This window comes from Coptis chinensis, chromosome 3 (assembly GCF_015680905.1).
Source record: "Coptis chinensis isolate HL-2020 chromosome 3, ASM1568090v1, whole genome shotgun sequence".
In the NCBI taxonomy this organism is placed as follows: domain Eukaryota; kingdom Viridiplantae; phylum Streptophyta; class Magnoliopsida; order Ranunculales; family Ranunculaceae; genus Coptis; species Coptis chinensis.
In genome coordinates this window covers 123,775,533-123,794,135 of record NC_141458.1, presented here as the reverse complement: position 1 = coordinate 123,794,135, position 18,603 = coordinate 123,775,533, and the positions used below count along the sequence as shown (strand labels likewise).

The following is an 18,603-nucleotide window of genomic DNA, read 5'->3' as shown; positions in this document are numbered from 1 at the left end:
AGGTAGAGACGCTATCTTATCTAATTTAGCCTTATCTACTTCGATGCCATCACTAGATATAATATGACCTATCATTATTCCTTTTTTAACCATGAAATGACATTTTTCCTAATTTAAAACCAAACTTTTCTCCTCACACCGTATCAAAATCTTAGACAGGTTAGACAGGCAGTCAGTGAAAGAGTCTCCATAGATAGAAAAATCATCCATGAAAACTTCCATGAAACGCTCTACCATGTCACTAAAGATATGAAGCATGCACCACTGGAAGGTACCAGGAGCATTACAAAGGCCAAAATGCATTCATTTATAGGCATATGTTCCAAAAGGATATGTAAAGGTAGTCTTTTCTTGGTCATCAATATCGATAATAATTTGAAAATAGCCAGAGTAGCCATCTAAAAAATAATAATAAGCATGACCAGCTAGACGTTCGAGCATCTGATCTATAAAGGGTAAATAAAAAAGATCATTTCGTGTTATGACGTTTAAACATCTGTAGTCAATACAGATCCTCCATTTTATAGAGACACGCGTGGAAACATATTCACCCTTAGCATTACGCACGATGGTAACCCCCGATTTCTTAGGAACTACATGAATGGGACTTACCCATTCACTATCGGAAATGGGATATATGATACCCGCATGGCCACCTCTTTTATGGCAGTGTTCAAGCGACACTGAGGTTCGCGAGAAGTCTTTGCATTATCCTCTAAATGGATACGATGTGTGCATACATTAGGGTCAATCCCCTTAATGTCGTCTAGGGACCAACCAATCGCTGAACGATGTTCCCTAATTACCCTAATCAAATGTGTCTCTTCATCTGCAGACAACAGAGAAGATATAATTACCGGATGATTACCATCCGGATCAAATTGAATATACTTCAACTCAGAAGGAAGAGGTTTAAGCACAGGGGGGGGGGGGGGAGGAATGTCAATAAAGGCTTCTGGAGGTTCCTCATCGTGGATAGTGAATACTTGTTTAGGTATCAAATATTCATACTCGGTAGATGGAGCTATAGAAGGATCTAAGATAGGTGTAGACTCGAAAATGGCGTTGACTTCCTCTACATAGGAGTCATCGCCAAAATCTGAACTTCCGAAAGAAAGGAATTTATGCATCCGATTTTCTGGAAATGTGTTGTTAAAATAATCTTGAGCTAAGCTCTCAATCATGCTAAGCTCCCCATCTATAGACTAATCTGGTAACTGTTTCATCATTTTAAAAACATTTACCTCAACAAAAAGATGGCCAAAAGACATGGATATCGAACCATCACAGCAGTTTATAAGCGCGTTGACAGTTGCCAAGAAAGGACGCCCTAAAATGATAGGAACAAAGTTGTTAGCGACTTCTGTATCGAGGATAACGAAATCAGTTGGATAATAGAAATCCTGAACCTTAACAAGCACATTTTCAACAACACCCTTAGGATACTTAATAGACCAATCAGCTAATTGCAATGTCATTTTAGTAGGTTGCATCTCCTGTAGACCTATTTGTTTATATAAATAATAAGGGAGTAAGTTAACACTCGCTCCCAAGTCTAATAATAAATGATCGTCATATGGGAATCCCTAAGGTAAGGTGCATGTACATTAGAATCCACTGAGGTCATTGTACTAAACGATTCTATTATGTTCAGATAACGTGGGAAACTGTTTAGTTAAAAAGGCATCTTTAGGAATATTTGTTTTACGCTTAGTAGTGCACAACTCTTTTAGAAACTTAGCATGTTGTGGTAACTTTTTAATTGCTTTCAAGAAAAGGTAAGTTTATCGTTAGATTTTTAAAAACTTCCCTAATCTCGTCAAAATTTGTATCTTTATTTAACATGGCTAGCCTCTGGAGAAACGGTGGTTTTTTTCTATATTTAACATATGGATCAACCAGATGTTTAACCTTGGCCTTTTGTTTCTTAAGTTATGGTTTAACTGGTACTTCTACAGAGGTAGGTTCTTTAGTTTCTATTTTGGTATCTAGTAATGTTTCATTTGTTATGACTACTGGTGGTGTAACAATGGGCATAGTTACGGCGTTATCAACCACTTTGCTATAACGGAGAGTGGTGATGGCATTTAACTCACCTACGTTTCCATTTTCATTACTAGTATTACCGGTTACTTCAAAAGCTGTGTTTGGCGTTTTAGGATTAGGTACAGCTTGACCTGGAAACACACCTTTTGGTTGTACTTTCTCTTGGGTTAATTGTTGTAAGGAAAGTTTGATGGACTGTAAAATCTATTGTTGGGTTTGCATAAAGACGTCGAAATGATCCGGTTGTGGAGGAGTGGTTGTTACAGGTTGTGTGACAAGAATTATATATGTCATGTTGATTATTAATGAGTGGGTTGTGATAGTTATTATTTACCAAAACGATACCTCTATTAGCATTATAATTATTATTGTTATAATTACCTTGTCCTTGTCCTTGTCCTTATCGTGGTGGAGCTTGGTTGTAATTGTTTGCTGGCCTAACATTTTGATTATTATACCCCAGAAGTGTAACTTGTTGATTATTTCTCCAACTGAAGTTGGGATTTTGTCTCCAAGGGGCGTTAGGAATAGGATAGCTATTGATGGAGCAAACATTATCTGGTTATGATGGTTGTTGTTCATAGGCGAGAGGATAATAGTAGTCGGGATGCTCAGGACTAAAACATAAATTACATGGAATAGAGTTGACATTCATGACAGGGGTATGCTTTTGTTGAATAGAAATAGCTTCTACCTTTTTAATGAGGGATTCAATTAGAGTTTTAAGCTCAGGATCGGATTTAACCTCAAACATAATGGTAGCCTTAACTGTTGAAGAAAAACTAACGGAGCGGGGGATATAATCACTACCCCCCTCCCCCCAGTTATTATTACGCTTTGTTTGATCTTTTAAAAACTTATAAACCTCTGAGGCTCCCTTACTGAGAAAACTACCCCCATTCATTATATCAAGGACCTCTTTGTGATTGTGTAAAAGCCCCTTGAAAAAAGCACAAACTAATGTGTCTTTCGCAAGGTTATGGTGTGGACACTCTATAAGAAGATCAGTGAAATAATTCCAGGCCTCTGAAAAGGATTCATGAGGATTATGGCGGAAAAAATGAATCTTGTAAAGCATTTCATCTGTCTTCAGTGGTGGGTAAAACTGTTCCATAAACAATTGAATAAGTTTGGCCCATGAGTCCCTGAGTAATTAGCAGTTTGGGCGTTAACCAAGACGCCGCCTTATTGGCTAGGGTGAAGGGAAACACTCTCAGTTTAATTTGTTCCACACCTACCGTAGGATGATGGAATGTGGTAAGAACTTGTTCAATCCTATGCATATGCTGATAAGGCTTCTCATGGTCTAACCCATGAAAAGCGGTAACAAATTAAATATATTGGGGATTGAGAAATCCCCATCGGGTCTACAAGAACGATGCAAGATTTAGGGCTATCGTTAGGGCTTTTATAAAAGTCGAGAGAGGAGTCTCTTTCTTTCTTCCCATTGATTCAGGTGTAGGTGTGTGGTATACTAGATAGGTGTGTGTGTTAACGTTCACGATAGATCCGTTAGTCGTTTTTTTTTACGACCTTAATCTCATGCAAGGCTAAGTCAAAGTTAAAGAAAATCGACAATGATCAAAACAACCACGATATGCTAGAATAAATCCTCTAACAGAGAGGCGAGGTGGAAGAAGGAGTACCGGCCTGAATGTCTCCTTGATACAGCGTTTGAATAGCGTCTTGTATCTGTAGCGATTTCAATGTATTCAAGCAAATAGCAACAACGAATAACTTGAACAAATGAAAGTTTGAACTAACCTATGAAATTGGGCTTCACTAGTAGAAAAAAGATTTTTTGGATTTGTTTTAAAATGTTATTTGTGATGTTTTTATTAGAACGGTCACAAATGATAAAAATGGTTTTGTGACTGTTTTTAAAAAGTTTTTGGTGGCGTGTGTTTTCGAAACGGTCATAAATAGTTTTTTTTTTCTAAAGAAAGTGTATATGTGTGGAGAACTATTTGTAACTATTTCACTAAAATAGTTACATATTATCCGACCCTTAAGTGACAGTTTGACCCATTATTTGACCCAACTAATTTTTGGTCTAGTGCGCCCACAACTCTACTACAAAAAAGTAATTCGAACACATTACTGCCCACGTTCACTCTCATCTCCCTCTGTCTCCCGCTTCCTTTAAACTCTGATGTTCTAATTTCTTGTCACGGCTAGGGCTATCAATGGGTTTCGATAACCAGATAACCGATCCGAACCAAACCGATAAAAAATGGTTTGGGTTTTAGTAATTTGGTTTGCCCTCTACCGACCCGAAACCAAACCGAATTGATAAGAGATTGGTTTGGGTTTGGGTTTGCCCTCTACCGAACCGATATGAACCCGAATCGATACGATGTTATTTTAGTAATATTTATGATTAGTTTTGTATATGTTTATCAATTGTGTGACTGAAATTAATTTATTTAATTTATTTTCCAGAATCCGACCCAAACAGATCCATTTACACCCCTAGTGAACGGCCTATGAGAAACTGAGAAATTGTAAGTTGGTTCTTAAAGTTTAAACAGTACACTTTTTTTTTTCGATAATCAAGTGAGTGGAGCGAACGATTTTGGGAGAAGGGGGGCTATGCGAGACAAAAACCAACTTGGTTGGTTTTTAAATGCCTGTCTCATCTTCATCTCTTTTTTTTTTTTAGCCCAAATACCTTTCTCCTTCACCCATCTCTCTCTCTCCCCCCGCATCACCCAACTCTCTCTCTCCGCGCGACTCTGCTCACTCCCCACCGCCACGCACTATACTAGAATTTTAAACAGTACACTTTACCCCACGATCTACACTTTCTCAAAACTCTTCACTCTCTCTCTCTCTCGAAAGCTTTAGTTCCACCTCAATGATGTTCGATCCAAGAAACTCTCTTCGTTTCGTTTCTCTTTAATCTGGTTCCTTAATTTTGAAGTTGACGACCGATTAAAGCTCTTTTGTCGGATCTCAAGCTCATTCCATTGCTCAAATTGATAAATAAATATATGCAAAACTAAAATGGTAAACCATACCAAATAAGAGTCATTTTGTACACCATGAAAATGGAAAAGGCCAAGAAAAAGATAACAACTCCACACAGAAATCTATATGGAAGTCCCATTTTAGTCTCTAGAGAAGTAGCAACTCCTTCTAATAGGTCCTCTTCCTTTTTCCTTCGGGACATACATGGTTTCATCTTCGACAAAGTAGGTCACTCCATTTTTTTTTTATACTATTATTTTATTTTATTGACAAAATAAGAGTGACAGAGATAGTCACAGTACAATGCCCAAACCAAAAATACAAAGAAACAATCAAGAGAAACACAATACTAACACGCCCTCATGATCGGAAATTCCTTTACAGGGCTTAAACTATTAACATGAGGTACCCACACCCAAATTAGTGTCTTAACAATACAAATTACATTTTTTCAGTAGGCACACACAAATAATTGTTGGGTAATTGTTAATACCAAGAAACCTTAAACATTTAGAAATTTAGAGATATGTTAAGCGACATATATAAATAATTTCAAACTTACAAAGTAGAGATTACACTCTATGAATTCTTTTCGGCTAGACATTTACTATCTCTTTTCCGTGATTCCATCAGATTCGACGATATAAATCAAGGGGATAACACAAATATTAGTTCGTTTAGAAATCACACCGAAGAGCTTGGTGCCCTGGGGGTTGGCACCAAGCTCTTCGGTGTAAATATTAAAAATGAGGTTATAAGTACAACTTACAGAAAATATCGGGAGCAGACATCTTCAATGAGCAATAGCTTAAACAGACAATAAGCTATATATCTTATTGTAGATAAAGATTGGAGAAAACACTCACTATTCCTTTAAGTGTGAATAGTATTGGTTGAAGATTGAAGACAAAGCGAAAGCGGAAGGAATAAAGTACTCAGTATTCCTTGATGTGTGAACAGTAATGGTCAAAGATTGAAGACTCAGCGAAAGCGGGAGAACAAAGAATGAGAATTTGCACAAACATAAAAAAGACAACAAAAAAAAAATACCCCCATAAGATATACGAAAATTACTAAAATGCCCCTGTGACGTATGTTCATTGACTCCCATTTTTTTTCTAACATGCGCTGGATGTACCGGTACGCAGGGCTAGGAGAGCCTAGATCCAGTATCTTGCCTTGCAATACACCCTCACCTTTAGCTCGTGGAGGGCCCAGATGGCATGCGTACCCATAAACCGGCGTACTCTAGATTTTACATTTTTTCTAATATAGTAAGATACATGCAAAATAAAGTCATGGCCTAATTCGTAAAGGGAGAGGATCTAGGGACATAAAAATGACACACAAAGTCACTCAAGATCTGGGCCACTGGATCATTACAGATCTAACGGTTAGGAAAGAACTGAGAGAGCAAGTTTTTAAACCGGTTTTTTGAGTTAAACCCAGTTCAACAATGAATTAAACCCGGGTTGGAATTCTTTTATTTTCTTCTGAAAAATAGAATACGAGAGTTGGGGAGAAAGAGAGAGAAGAAGCTCTAATCCTCTTCTTCACCAGCCTAAATACTTTTCTTTTGCCAAAAAACATTTCCGTCAAAAAATCCCTTCTCTGTTTTGGTTTTCATAATTCACCCTATAGCAATACTTCAATGAAGACAAGTTTGTCCCCCATTTCTTCTCTATTTGCTCAAAGAGGAATCAGACACAGAGTTTTAAGAGGGATAAGGTAGTTTTTACAAGTTTTTCTCATTCTCTTAATTATATTATGAAATATTTTGTTTCTTCCTATGCTACTTGCATCTTCTATTTTTCTTTTTCCAGCATGTTGTTCTACATTTTTAGTATAGAAATTTCTCAACCCAAAGTTTTGAAATTTCAGCTTTTTTGTAGACTTTAAACGCATTTCATTGACTTCACCAACTAAAATTGTTTCAGATTCTATCAAAAGTGGTCAAATGGTGGAGCATGTTAGTTCTGAAGTTTCAAATGGAATAAGGTGCGAAAGTTTGAATTTGGTAGAAGTTGACAGATATGAAAATCAAAGTCAGCGAAATGACTTACCACAAAATGGTGACAGAAATACCGAGTCCCATGATTGGTTGAAAACCAAAAAGAGCCACAAGTGGGCATGCTTTTTGATTCCATTGATGAAGCGAAGGAATATTATCAAGAATATGGTCGCCCGACAAAGGGATTTACCATTAGAATAAGATCATCACAGAAAACTCAATCTCGGCGTGGATGAAGTGACAAATGTCTTGTTTGTATGTTCACGTGAGGGAACTCATAAGAAGGAACACAACGTCAATCGCATAAGGAAAAGCTCGTAGTTGTTCCATTTGTCCAAAAGCTTGTTTGGCAAGCATGCGGATATTGTACATGAAGGAAATTAAGAAGTGGAAAGTTTGTCTATGAAAAGGGACATAACCATAATTTTGTTACACCGATTAAAAGACACCATTTGCCATCTAATAGGAATATGCTGCTGATAAGGATTTGGAGAGATTTGATAGGGGAGAATATGCGAGTGTCTAAGGTTCCTTGATTTTTGGAGGTGACCAATTTGGGTATGGCGACAAAGATTGCTGGAACCACTTGCGGACAACAAGGGAAATCAGAAAAAGACTAGGGGAAGGTGATGCTCAATCAGTTATTAACTATTTTCAAAAGAAGTATTGAGAAAATCCTGATCAATATTTTTATGACGTGCAAGTTGATCAAAAAGGAAGAGCAACAAACTTCTTTTGGGTTGATCCAAGATCCCGTATGGTGTATGAACAATTTGGTGATGTTGTAATATTTGATACCACATACAGGACAAACAAATTCAAAATGCCATTTGCCCCTTTTACCGGTGTCAATCATCATTACCAATCTATACAATTTGGATGTGCACTTCTTCACGATGAAACAGAGGCTACTTTTTATTGGTTGTTCAAGACATGGGTTGAAGCAATGGGTGGTCGGCATCCAACCTCCATCATCACTGATCAAGATGATGCCATGTGTGGTGTTGTGAAAAAGGTTTTCCCTAATACGAAACATCGCCTATGCGTTTGGCATATTAAAAAGAAATTTGGTGAAAAGTTGGGACATGTTTATTTCGAAAACTCAAAGTTTAAGAATGGATTGGAGAAATGCATTCACTTTACATACAAGGTTGAAGACTTTGAAAGGATATGGAAAAGCTTGATGGAAGAATTTAAGTTGACTAAGAACCCTTGGCTTGAGGGTTTGTTTGATATAAGAGAATGTTGGGCACCTGTATATCATCGTCGTACATTTTTTGCTGGTATGAATACGACAGGTCGTAGTGAGGGGGTCAATGCCTTCTTCAATGAGTTTCTAAACTATAGAACTAGTCTGGGTGATTTCGTTAATAGATATGATAAAGCTTTAAAAAGGATAGTTCGGAATGAATGTGACGAGGATTTTGTTTGAACAACATAAGGATCGAATCGTCGAGTGAACACAACTTGCTATTAAAACATCAGCAAGTGTCTATACTGGAATATGTTTGACAAGTTTAGATATCAATTGGAATTGGTGGATAAACTTAAAGCTAGTGAACCAATATGGGATGGAGTTTGTGACACTTACATGGTTATACGTGCTTGCTTTGTTTTACTGGTCATCAATATGTCATGAAGTGGAACAAAAGAGAAAGCGGTGTCTTGTGAATGCGGTCACCGAGTTTACAAGCATACTATGTAGACATGTTTTGAAAATATTTGTTAGTCATGATGTGGATAAAATTCTATCGCCCGTACATTTGAAGAGATGGACCAAAGGAGCTAACTTATTTAGAGGAATGGATGAACAAGCATTACATGGTGTCCATGGTTGTCCTAAAAGCATTTAGGCTAAGTCATCTATGTCGTAGATCTACCCAAATGTGGTGTGTTGCTTCGAAGATGAAAAATTGTATAAGATGGCATTAGTGGGAATTGAAGGACTCTTTCTCAATATTTTAAATGGCGTGATGAAATTGCTAAGATTGCAAAAATGTCGAGACTTCAAATGCCTAGAACCATCAAGAAGGACTTGTGTTTAAGGGATCGACAAATGCCAATATTAGATCCAGATTATCTGAAGCGAAAGGAAGACCGAAGAAGGGTGGCAACGAGGGAAGGAGAAAGCTAATAACAATGAGAGGTGGAAGCCCGCTATTGAGATAGCTTCGAATAAAAATAAAAGGAAGTGTGTCTTATGTAAAAGCACACAGCATGATAGACGAAGATGTCCATCAAAATCCAAAGCTGCAAACGAATTTATCTATGCCTTGTAAGTACTTTGTGGGCATTCCACACTATTTTTTTCATAGATTTGTACTAATTTTAACTATTTTTGTATGCAACCCCTACTGACGAGACTGCTGAAAACTTGGGACATGACCATATTGACATTCTAAACAACAATGAGAAGATGTGATTTTAAGGTAATTATTTTCTCTCGACTGTTACAGGTAAGTTTCTAACTCAATTTATTGTGTACTAAAACTATTTTACATGTTCATGTTTGCAACGGATAAAAACACTTTTGAGGTTGAAAAGGGAATGATCGAGGAGAAAAAATACACTTTTGAGGTTGAAAAGGGAACGATCGAGGACGAAAAGACGCTGCCATTTTTTTTGGTGGATTAAATATCTAGAATTTCGATTCTTTTTTATGGACAAAATATGTAGGAATCATATTCTTTTTGGTGGATTAAATATGTAGGGGCATACATTCTTTTGTATATGAATAGTAAGTGATAGCATCTTTGTGTTTTGAAGATTTTGTTCATCGATATCATTGATCTTCGTGGATTTGGTTGGTCAAGAATCAAAATCGATAGTTAAGTTTTTCTAATGTTCTTTGATTTGTTTGATTATACGATATATATAGTAGGTGTTGCGGCCGGTTGGATCTAGAAACGCATAGCATATAAATATAACATCAAATCTATACTCTGTTTCTTATATTTTATGAAGTTAGTTGTGGAACTTTCTCAATAGATGTTGCCAATGCTCAATAGTTCAAAATTTACTCTGAATGAGTGACCAATGGTGACAAATCCAATGGACTACTAATCCAGAAAGAAAGAAAGACAAATCCAGTGGACTCTGAATGCATCTGAATGAATGACCTATGGTGTGACAAATCCAACGGTGTATACATTTGAAATCTGACTCTTTGCCATTGCTAGACAAGACTCAAGAGGATGCACTCTCAGAATGGAAATTTCTAGTTTGAAGTTGAACATGCCCCCTTCCGATATTGGATCAACTTTGAGTTCGACGGTTTCAGTGCATGTCTGATTCTTAAGCATTAGCAAGCATCTTCAAGAGTTTCAATTCGTAAAATACACACTTGGGACATGCACAACATAAACAACTGGTCAGTGTGAAACATAACTGCTTAGACAAGGTCGTTCATTTGTTAATAGTAGTTGCTCTTTTGCTTCTACACTTCCACATATTGTTTGCCACTTGATGCATCAATTTTTCGCAAGGTGTTATCCATCAATACTTCTGCACCATTCAGACAAGCTAAAGACTACCCAAACAACTGATTGATCAGTACAAATCCCAAACATATTAATTTTACTTGTTGTGGCAAATCCCAAATAATTGATTGATGTACAAATCCCAAACATATTAATTTTACTGATTGATCAGTACAAACCCCAAACATATTGATTAGTAGAGAAATTGCTTTTAAATTCAATTTCTGGAAAACACACACACACACACACACACACACACAATTTGGCAGAAGTACGTTTTTCCTCGTGTTCGGTTCGTCTCAACAAAATGGAAAAGGAGAGGGAAGATCTCTTCTCCATGAAGAGTTAATGTAGCAACAAAAATTGGAAAAGGAAGAAGAGAGAAAAGATATTTTGATGGAGAGAGAGATGAGTAGGAGGCCGGTTTACGATAATTGGCGTAACTGTTTTTGGCGAAAGAAAAGTATTTAGGCTGGTGAAGAAGAGGATTAGAGCTTCTTCTCTCTCTTTCTCCCCAACTCTCGTATTCTGTTTTTCAGAAGAAAATAAAAGAATTCCAACCCGGATTTAATTCATTGTTGAACCGGGTTTAACTCAAAAAACCGGTTTAAAAACTTGCTCTCTCAATTATTTCCTAACCGTTTGATCTGTAATGATCCAGTGGCCCAGATCTTGAGTGACTTTGTGTGTCATTTTTATATGTCCCTAGATCCCCTCCCATTCGTAAATAGAAAATGCATAACACCATGGGCCTATGCTAAAAAAGACAATGTTTCAAGGTTGTAAGCCCAAAAATGCAGAACATGATAGGCCCAATACATAAAAGCCCACCTTTTCTCTTCTGAAGCTGAAAGTCTATACCACTCGATCGATTTGTTCTGTTGTTCTGTGTTCTGTCATCTGTGGAGCTGGTCGTGGGGACATGAAATCTGGGTGTTATAACCGGCCCATAGTTCATGAGCTCCGTTATAACCACTCTAGAGAATCGAAAGCATGGTGCACTATTTACCAACTCGGCTATTTGTTGTGCAAAGTTTATGTTTGGAATTTTGGATGGTTATAAGTTTATAAAGGACGGCTGAATATGATGGCATTCTAATAAGTAATAACAGGAAGAATAATTTACATCAACATTTATGTTATGTTATGAACAACATAGGACCAGTTTTGGACTTAGTTTTAGTCTTTGAGTTGAACGGTTTTGGAATAAAAATTTGCAAACCCAGCTCTTTTAATGGCTGCCGCTCTCAATCTCTCTCAATAGTGAGGGAGTAGAGAAACCATCTCCTGCAGGAAAAGCAGTACATTTTCTTGTCAAATCTCCCCCTCCTCTCAACCTCCCTGTTAGCTTCTCTTTCTCCTCAACCCAGCCGCAATAGAAAAGAAAAAGAAGAAAAAATCGCTCCTTTAAGTGTTCTTGCAACACATAGGATGATCGACATCATGGGTCGTGCACTTCATTGGATCTGGTTATGGGGGCTTTGGTTTTTTTCTTTGGTGGTGAAGCCTTATTTTCCAATTTTACAAATCTTTTCTTCTTTGGAGACCTTAAATAAGTTAGATCTAGGTTTGTGGTTGTTGTTTCAAGCTGGTTCCTTTTGATCTAGTAGCTCACAATCGGTGGCAAAGCCATGGGTTCAGCCCTTTTTGTCTGTTTCTCTGGGTTGGCTCTATATCTTACTTGACTGAGACCAAGGCTCGCTCCCTTTATCTATTCCCTCTCTGGATTGCTGGTTTGGGTAGTAACAGGTCAAGCCACCACTCTGGATTGCTAGTTTGGATAGTAAGATGGTCAGGCCACCACCCCCTTTGTAGGGCTCTAGGTGGGGCATTCCTTTATGGGATTGTTAAGTTGTGCTTGTGTCGTGGAGTGTAATACTGTGCGATTTGAAGGCTCTTAAGTCTTTGTTTTGGGAGATCCAACATGACATTTGGTTGAGTAAGATTGTAGCTGAATCGGAGAAAGTGGTGGTAGGGTTTCCAATGTGGATTTGCTGCCGGTATTGGGTGTTAGATTCAGGTAGAGTTCGGTTCAAGATTTTCTAGATGTTCAATACTTGTTGCGGTTCTCTTGTATTATTTTCATCTATTTTTTCTTGTTTCTAGATTGTTGTATGTAATCCATCATTTGATTAATACAATCAATTTGTTTATCAAAAAAAAAACAATAACAAAGGACAAAAAATTCACATTCTTTCAAAAGATCATAGTTAATCTTGATACTCAAAACAAACAAGACCATAGTTATTGGAGATGCTCTCTTCCAACCGAAATGAACTCGTAGGAAGAAAATGAAGGCCCAACAACTCGTTTGCCTAACTAGTGTGTCCCATCTAAAATCATAAATAAAAGAAAAAACAACTAAAAAGGTATCAAACGTTACACTTTTTGACAATATAGGGACCCAAAAAAATTTCCCGACAGTTTGGGACCACTGTTTGATTTTTGTAATGTAGTAATTTCTGTCAAATTTCTCACACGCCGTTTCTAATTTGTATTAATTTTCTTTTTCTTTTTTTCAAAAAAAAAAAACAAAAAAAAACAAAAATCTTCTCGTCACTGGCTGGGAAGGAACCTGTTGTTTGTTTCAAAGTTCAAGTACAACTATAAATTAAACTATCAAGTTGAAAAATAGTGGTGATAGAGACGGCTAGAGAGTCAGAACATATGTAAACCTTGACAAGCTATACCCAATCACGTTGTGATAATATATATATAATCTAAAAATATAAATACAAGACAAAAAGCATTTTTTTGGAGTTTGGATAGTTGTTGCTCACAATGCACCGACGCTTCATCTGACATTCCATATTTCCATCTATATCTATTTTTAGCAAATCATTTTGATTGCGAGATGTTTTCTCTAATATTTTTCAAAACTTTTGCTCTTAGGGGCTAGGAGCGAAAAGTCTCCTAAGCATCCATTCACCACACATCCACTATTTTTTAACTATTGATTAACTCTAGTTAATTAAAGTCTAACAAAATATTTATTTTATTCCTTCGCTCTCCAAATCATTATATTTTTTATATAATAAATAATAATAAACCTTATATAATAAATTGAAAGCTATACTAATATTTATGAAAAAAATCTTAAATTTTATCATAATTTTTAAAGAAATATAAATGTAATTACAAATTGCTAATTTATTACAACCCAAAATATTGATGATAATAGCTAATACAAAATAAAATTGAGAAATTCGAACTATAATTGAATGAAGGATAACCCATTGAAAAATCTGCGACAAAAAATTAAAAATTTATTTGCAAATTTTTAAATTGAAATTTTAGTTAATAATTTATTATTATTTTATTATGGAAACACAAATAAATAAATTGTTTGTGAAGAAAAAAATAGAATAATTTAGAGAGAGAATAAAATAAATATTTTGTTATATTTTAATTAACTATAGTTAATAAATAGTTAAAAAGTAGTGGATGGGTGCTTAGGAGACTTTTCGCTCCTAAGCGCATAGGAGTGAATTTTTTCTCTCCTGGTCACATGGTCAGACCATCAATACGAATGAGCAGTTTTTTTTTTTGGGGTAAATAATGAGTTGATTTAATCATCACATAAATTTTTTTTAAATTTAAAAAAAATAATAATAAAAAAAAATGTAGGTGGTTATGCAATTGCATAGTGTTTGTCTACTTTCAAAAATTTCAAGTCATTTTGACTTGGCAAAAATTACCTAAAAATGCATCGTATTTTGCCCTATTTTACAATTAATGCAACATACTTTGAATTTATTCTAAAAATGAACGAACTTTCAAATTTTTAACAATTGATGCAACCAGTTTGATTTCCGACAAATCAAATGTGAAATTGACGCTGCCGTTTAACTTCACTTCACGTAATTGTTTTGAGGGTGATAATGATTTTGTACTCGCACATGCTTAGTTGGACCAAGGGGACGTACGCATCGCCCAACTAATTGTTTTTCCAATTTTGCACTTGATTTGACATAATCAAATAAGTTGCATCAATTGTAAAGAAATCAAAGGTTTGTTTATTTTTAGAATAAATTCAAAATACGTTGCATCGAAATAGAATATGTTATTTATGAAAAAGTCGGTAAAACGCTTTGGGTGATGATCACAGGAGGTATGGTATGAACCCCGCCAAAGATCAAAGATTTCTTGATCTCATTTAAAAACGGACTGCGTCGAAAAAAAAAAAAATAATAATAATTAGTTGTTGTTTTTTACACACCCAAAAAAAGCAAAAATCTTTACCAACACCTACAACAACTGCTTGTTTTCCTACTTTAAAAGGATAATTTTTCAAACAAGACTCAATAATTTCAAGATTCTTTCCAATATGGACCATATAATCAATGTTGTTCAATCTTATAGTAATTAGTAACTATGTACTAGTCGAAGTTAGTTGACAATGTCTGGATTGAGAACAAAATGCAGTGAAATTTATTATAACTAATCAAAAAGAGAATTAAGAGAAAACAGATGAGGACTTAGTTAGATTGCAGGATTTGCAGCCTCCTCACATGTTTTCTTATGTAGGAAAATAGTACATTTACAATATAAAAAACCCAAAAAAATTCAGGATCACACGCAATCGAGATTCAGCTGGCTTACAAGAGCTCTAACAATGACATCACTGAGTGAGTCCTGTTTGAGAAATTGCCCGTTTTAAAATCATCCTATATTCCTATCTTCTACATTTTAACTCAAATTCACATGAGAAATTTTGACAGTCACATTCATCCTTTCTTTTGTAGTGACCCTTATTATAGTTCAAACTCTATCCAAATAGGATTTAGTAAAATTTGCAGTTTTAACCGAGAACATCCCTTTCATCTCCCATCAAAATGAACGAGGTGATCAATGGTCCTCGATGCAAAATATTAAAGCAATCACCTGCAACTGGATCTGTGGGATACTTGTTCTATATTAAAAAAAAAAAAAAAAAAAAAAAAGTAGTGGAATAATGGCAACGAAGTGAATAATGAGGCACCACCTCATTTTCATGTCAGATGAACACCATCCATAGTCCATAGTCCATAGATTTCAAAAATAATCAAAACCCACACCCACTAAAAATATGGACCACCAACCACCTCAAGAAGAAGAAGAAGAACTCCAACACCACCACCACTACCAAAACCAAGATGAAGATGACCCTTCTTATTCCCTCCCTCAATTTCCGAAATCATAGTCTTCCACGACGAAGAAGAGGATGAAGAAGAAGACAACAACAACAACAATAACAACAACAAAGACTCTTCTAGCCCTAGTTCTTCCGATGCTGACGACACCCATCACGTCATCACAACTTCCACTATTTCAAATTCTACACATACCCAACAACAACAATTACAACAACAACAAACCCATTTCTACATAAGCCCTGAACCACATGTCTCCACTCAGTTCTACACATTTAACCAACAGTCCCATTCCCTAATGGTCCAATGTATATTAGACCAACGTTTAGCCACACCGGACGAAATTCGCACCGCAACGCCACGCCCAGTATTAAAAAGCTGGCGGTCTGTATGGAAGGATAGAAATGAGGATACGGCTTATATAACGGCGTGGAAAAGGATACAGGATAAATTAAATGCACATATTGATACACATGGGAATCAGGTATTGTATTTCAAGAGTAATTGTCAACAGTATGTTTCGCATATTGAACAGTGGCAAGATATTGTTATGAGTTTTCATGGTGATGCTGATTTAAAACATTTAGGTGTTAAGGAAACTATTGAGAGGATTAAACAGGTTTGGACTGTTGGGGCTAAGTTGTATGGGATACCTGAAAGTTTTATTAGAGCATGTGTTGGCTCTTGTCCTGTTTGTTGTGATGGGTCTAGTAGTTCCGCGCCGAAAGGTAAGAGGCGGAGGTTTGAGTATACTGAGTCATTTGATGTACCTGCGAAAGAGGTTCGAGTAGACTACAACACTTGGCATGAAGCATAAAGTTGTGCTTTGTATTAGACAGAAGTATATTAGGTATAAGCCGTTTATGGCGGAGGTTAAAGACTATGCTTGTCATAGGGCTGGTGAGCCGGCTGCGAAAAAATCAAAGGTTTTGAAAAGGGAACCTTATGCGTCCAAGAGATGTGGGTGTGGGTTTAGAATTAGGGCTATTGTTCCGATTGCAAATTATAATGAGAAGGATAAGAGTTTTGTGTATCAGGAAGAGGGTGTGGCTGTGTTTAAGTTATATGCTGTACATACTGGGCATGAGCCGGGTCCATTGGATGGGAATGCGAGGATAATTCATAGAGTTGTAGGGAATAAAAGTGGAGAGTTATTGATGGATCAGGATACTATTTACGGTATGAGTGAAGAAATGGAGACTGAAACATTTGGATTCATGGGTAAGGATGAGAGTTATTTGCAGCTTTCAGTCCTGCATCAGATGCACCTGAACTGAAGATTGAGGTGGGTCTGTTGGAAGATAAAGTTCGCGAAAATGCCTCAAGAGGTGTTGGGTCCTTTGTCACGGAACTAATGGATATGGTAAATAGACTCGGACTATTAGGGAAGATCGCCTAGAACGGCTGGATTACCTGGAATGAACAGCATTCAGATGATGTGTTGGTGGTGGAGAGTGAACTTGCGCACTGGGGAGACCATCACCATGATCAAATATATGTTGATAATAAGGACAAAGAGTTGATCGAGGAAGATGAGGACAGTTTCAGGCGAACTCTTGGGGATGCGTGCATTGGGACAGGATGAGGACAGAGTGTAGGAGTAGGAAGATATTGATGAGTGAGAACTTGAAGTCTGATAAGTGGTTGAAGGACCCATGCGATGAGTTTGATGAGAAGAGCATCCTCGACGGCGAGGACTCGAAGTTGATCAAACCCTTGAGACATGATGGGCCTGTAGTTACAGATGCTGCATTTATTGGTATACAGGTGGAAGGTTTCTATCCAGATAACTCTAAGTGGTATGATTCTCCATGTAGTTTGGATCCTGGTGCAGATTGTGGGGACAGTGAATTTAGACCTGGGGAGATTGTGTAAATCTTGAAGAATGGTTTACCCACTGTAACATTATTAGAATTTTATAAAATGACATTAGTCCTTTGCTCCATGTTGGAAGTGGGGCTGTACATTGGGTATACAGATGACCTGACCCTGCAGTAGGTTCTTCGTTGGGTGTCATCATGTGGGGGTTCTGTGATTACACCATTGGGTCTTCTCCTCACAGGTTTAACCTTTTTAACCATAATTCCAGCCTGTAAGAGTTTTAACTTGGATGATTGAGCTTCTTGACAATGTGTGTTTCTTCATTTCTTTGTATTTGTTATGCATCTTATTTGTGCTATCGTCTTCATCTACCCCCTTGTTGTTGTTACATGAATAATGACACACATAGACTTTTCATTTGTATATTCATGCTGCAGTAATTGAATGTTGTGTTATTGTTGGTTGTCCCAATCATAAACATAATGCTTTAAAGATATATATCCTTTGTTTGGTGAAAATCTGGTCTCTGTTCTTGATCTGCAATTGTGCGATGTGTTTGTAGCATGGAGAGTGCCGCTCCTAATGCAAGATTGGCAGGCGATTTGCAGGTAATCACTTTTCAATGGCATATGTTAATCATCTGATCTAGTATCTATGTTTCCTATTATCCTTGGTAGTCATTCTTATATTTTGCAACATATAAATCTCTTCTAAGCTTTCTGTAGTGGTGCATCATCTCATTAAAGCTTCTGTATTATAGATTTTCATGCTTTTAGTTCAAGAGAAAAGACAAAAAGGAGGTCACCATAAAAGTTAAGGATTGATGACATTGGCTTGACTCAAGAATGATAAGTTGTTCGAGATTGAGACAACCTATTTCTATTCCTAGTATCCAAGTAATTAGACTTATTTTTGGTCAATGAAGGGAACTTATAATAAATGAAAAAAATTAGAGTAGTGAAGGAAGGAAAACATGTCTTACATTTAAAGTTTGGATGAATGAAAAATGAAATAGAATAAATTAGCTGAATGATTTGGATCACGTTTTGGGTTTTGGCTAGATTCTAGGGTGTCTTTTGCCAAATGATTTGGATAGACTTGTTTGGACTGACTCTAGGGCGGTAGGTTCTCTACCTTTTTGAGT

General features: G+C 36.6%; 2 pseudogenes; both read left to right on the top strand.

The window, feature by feature from the left end:
- Positions 1 to 7,850: 7,850 nt before the first annotated feature.
- Positions 7,851 to 8,459, top strand: LOC147514114 (protein FAR1-RELATED SEQUENCE 5 pseudogene; annotated as a pseudogene).
- Positions 8,460 to 15,651: 7,192 nt separating this feature from the next.
- LOC147514113 (uncharacterized) lies at positions 15,652 to 17,830 on the top strand (annotated as a pseudogene).
- Positions 17,831 to 18,603: the final 773 nt, after the last annotated feature.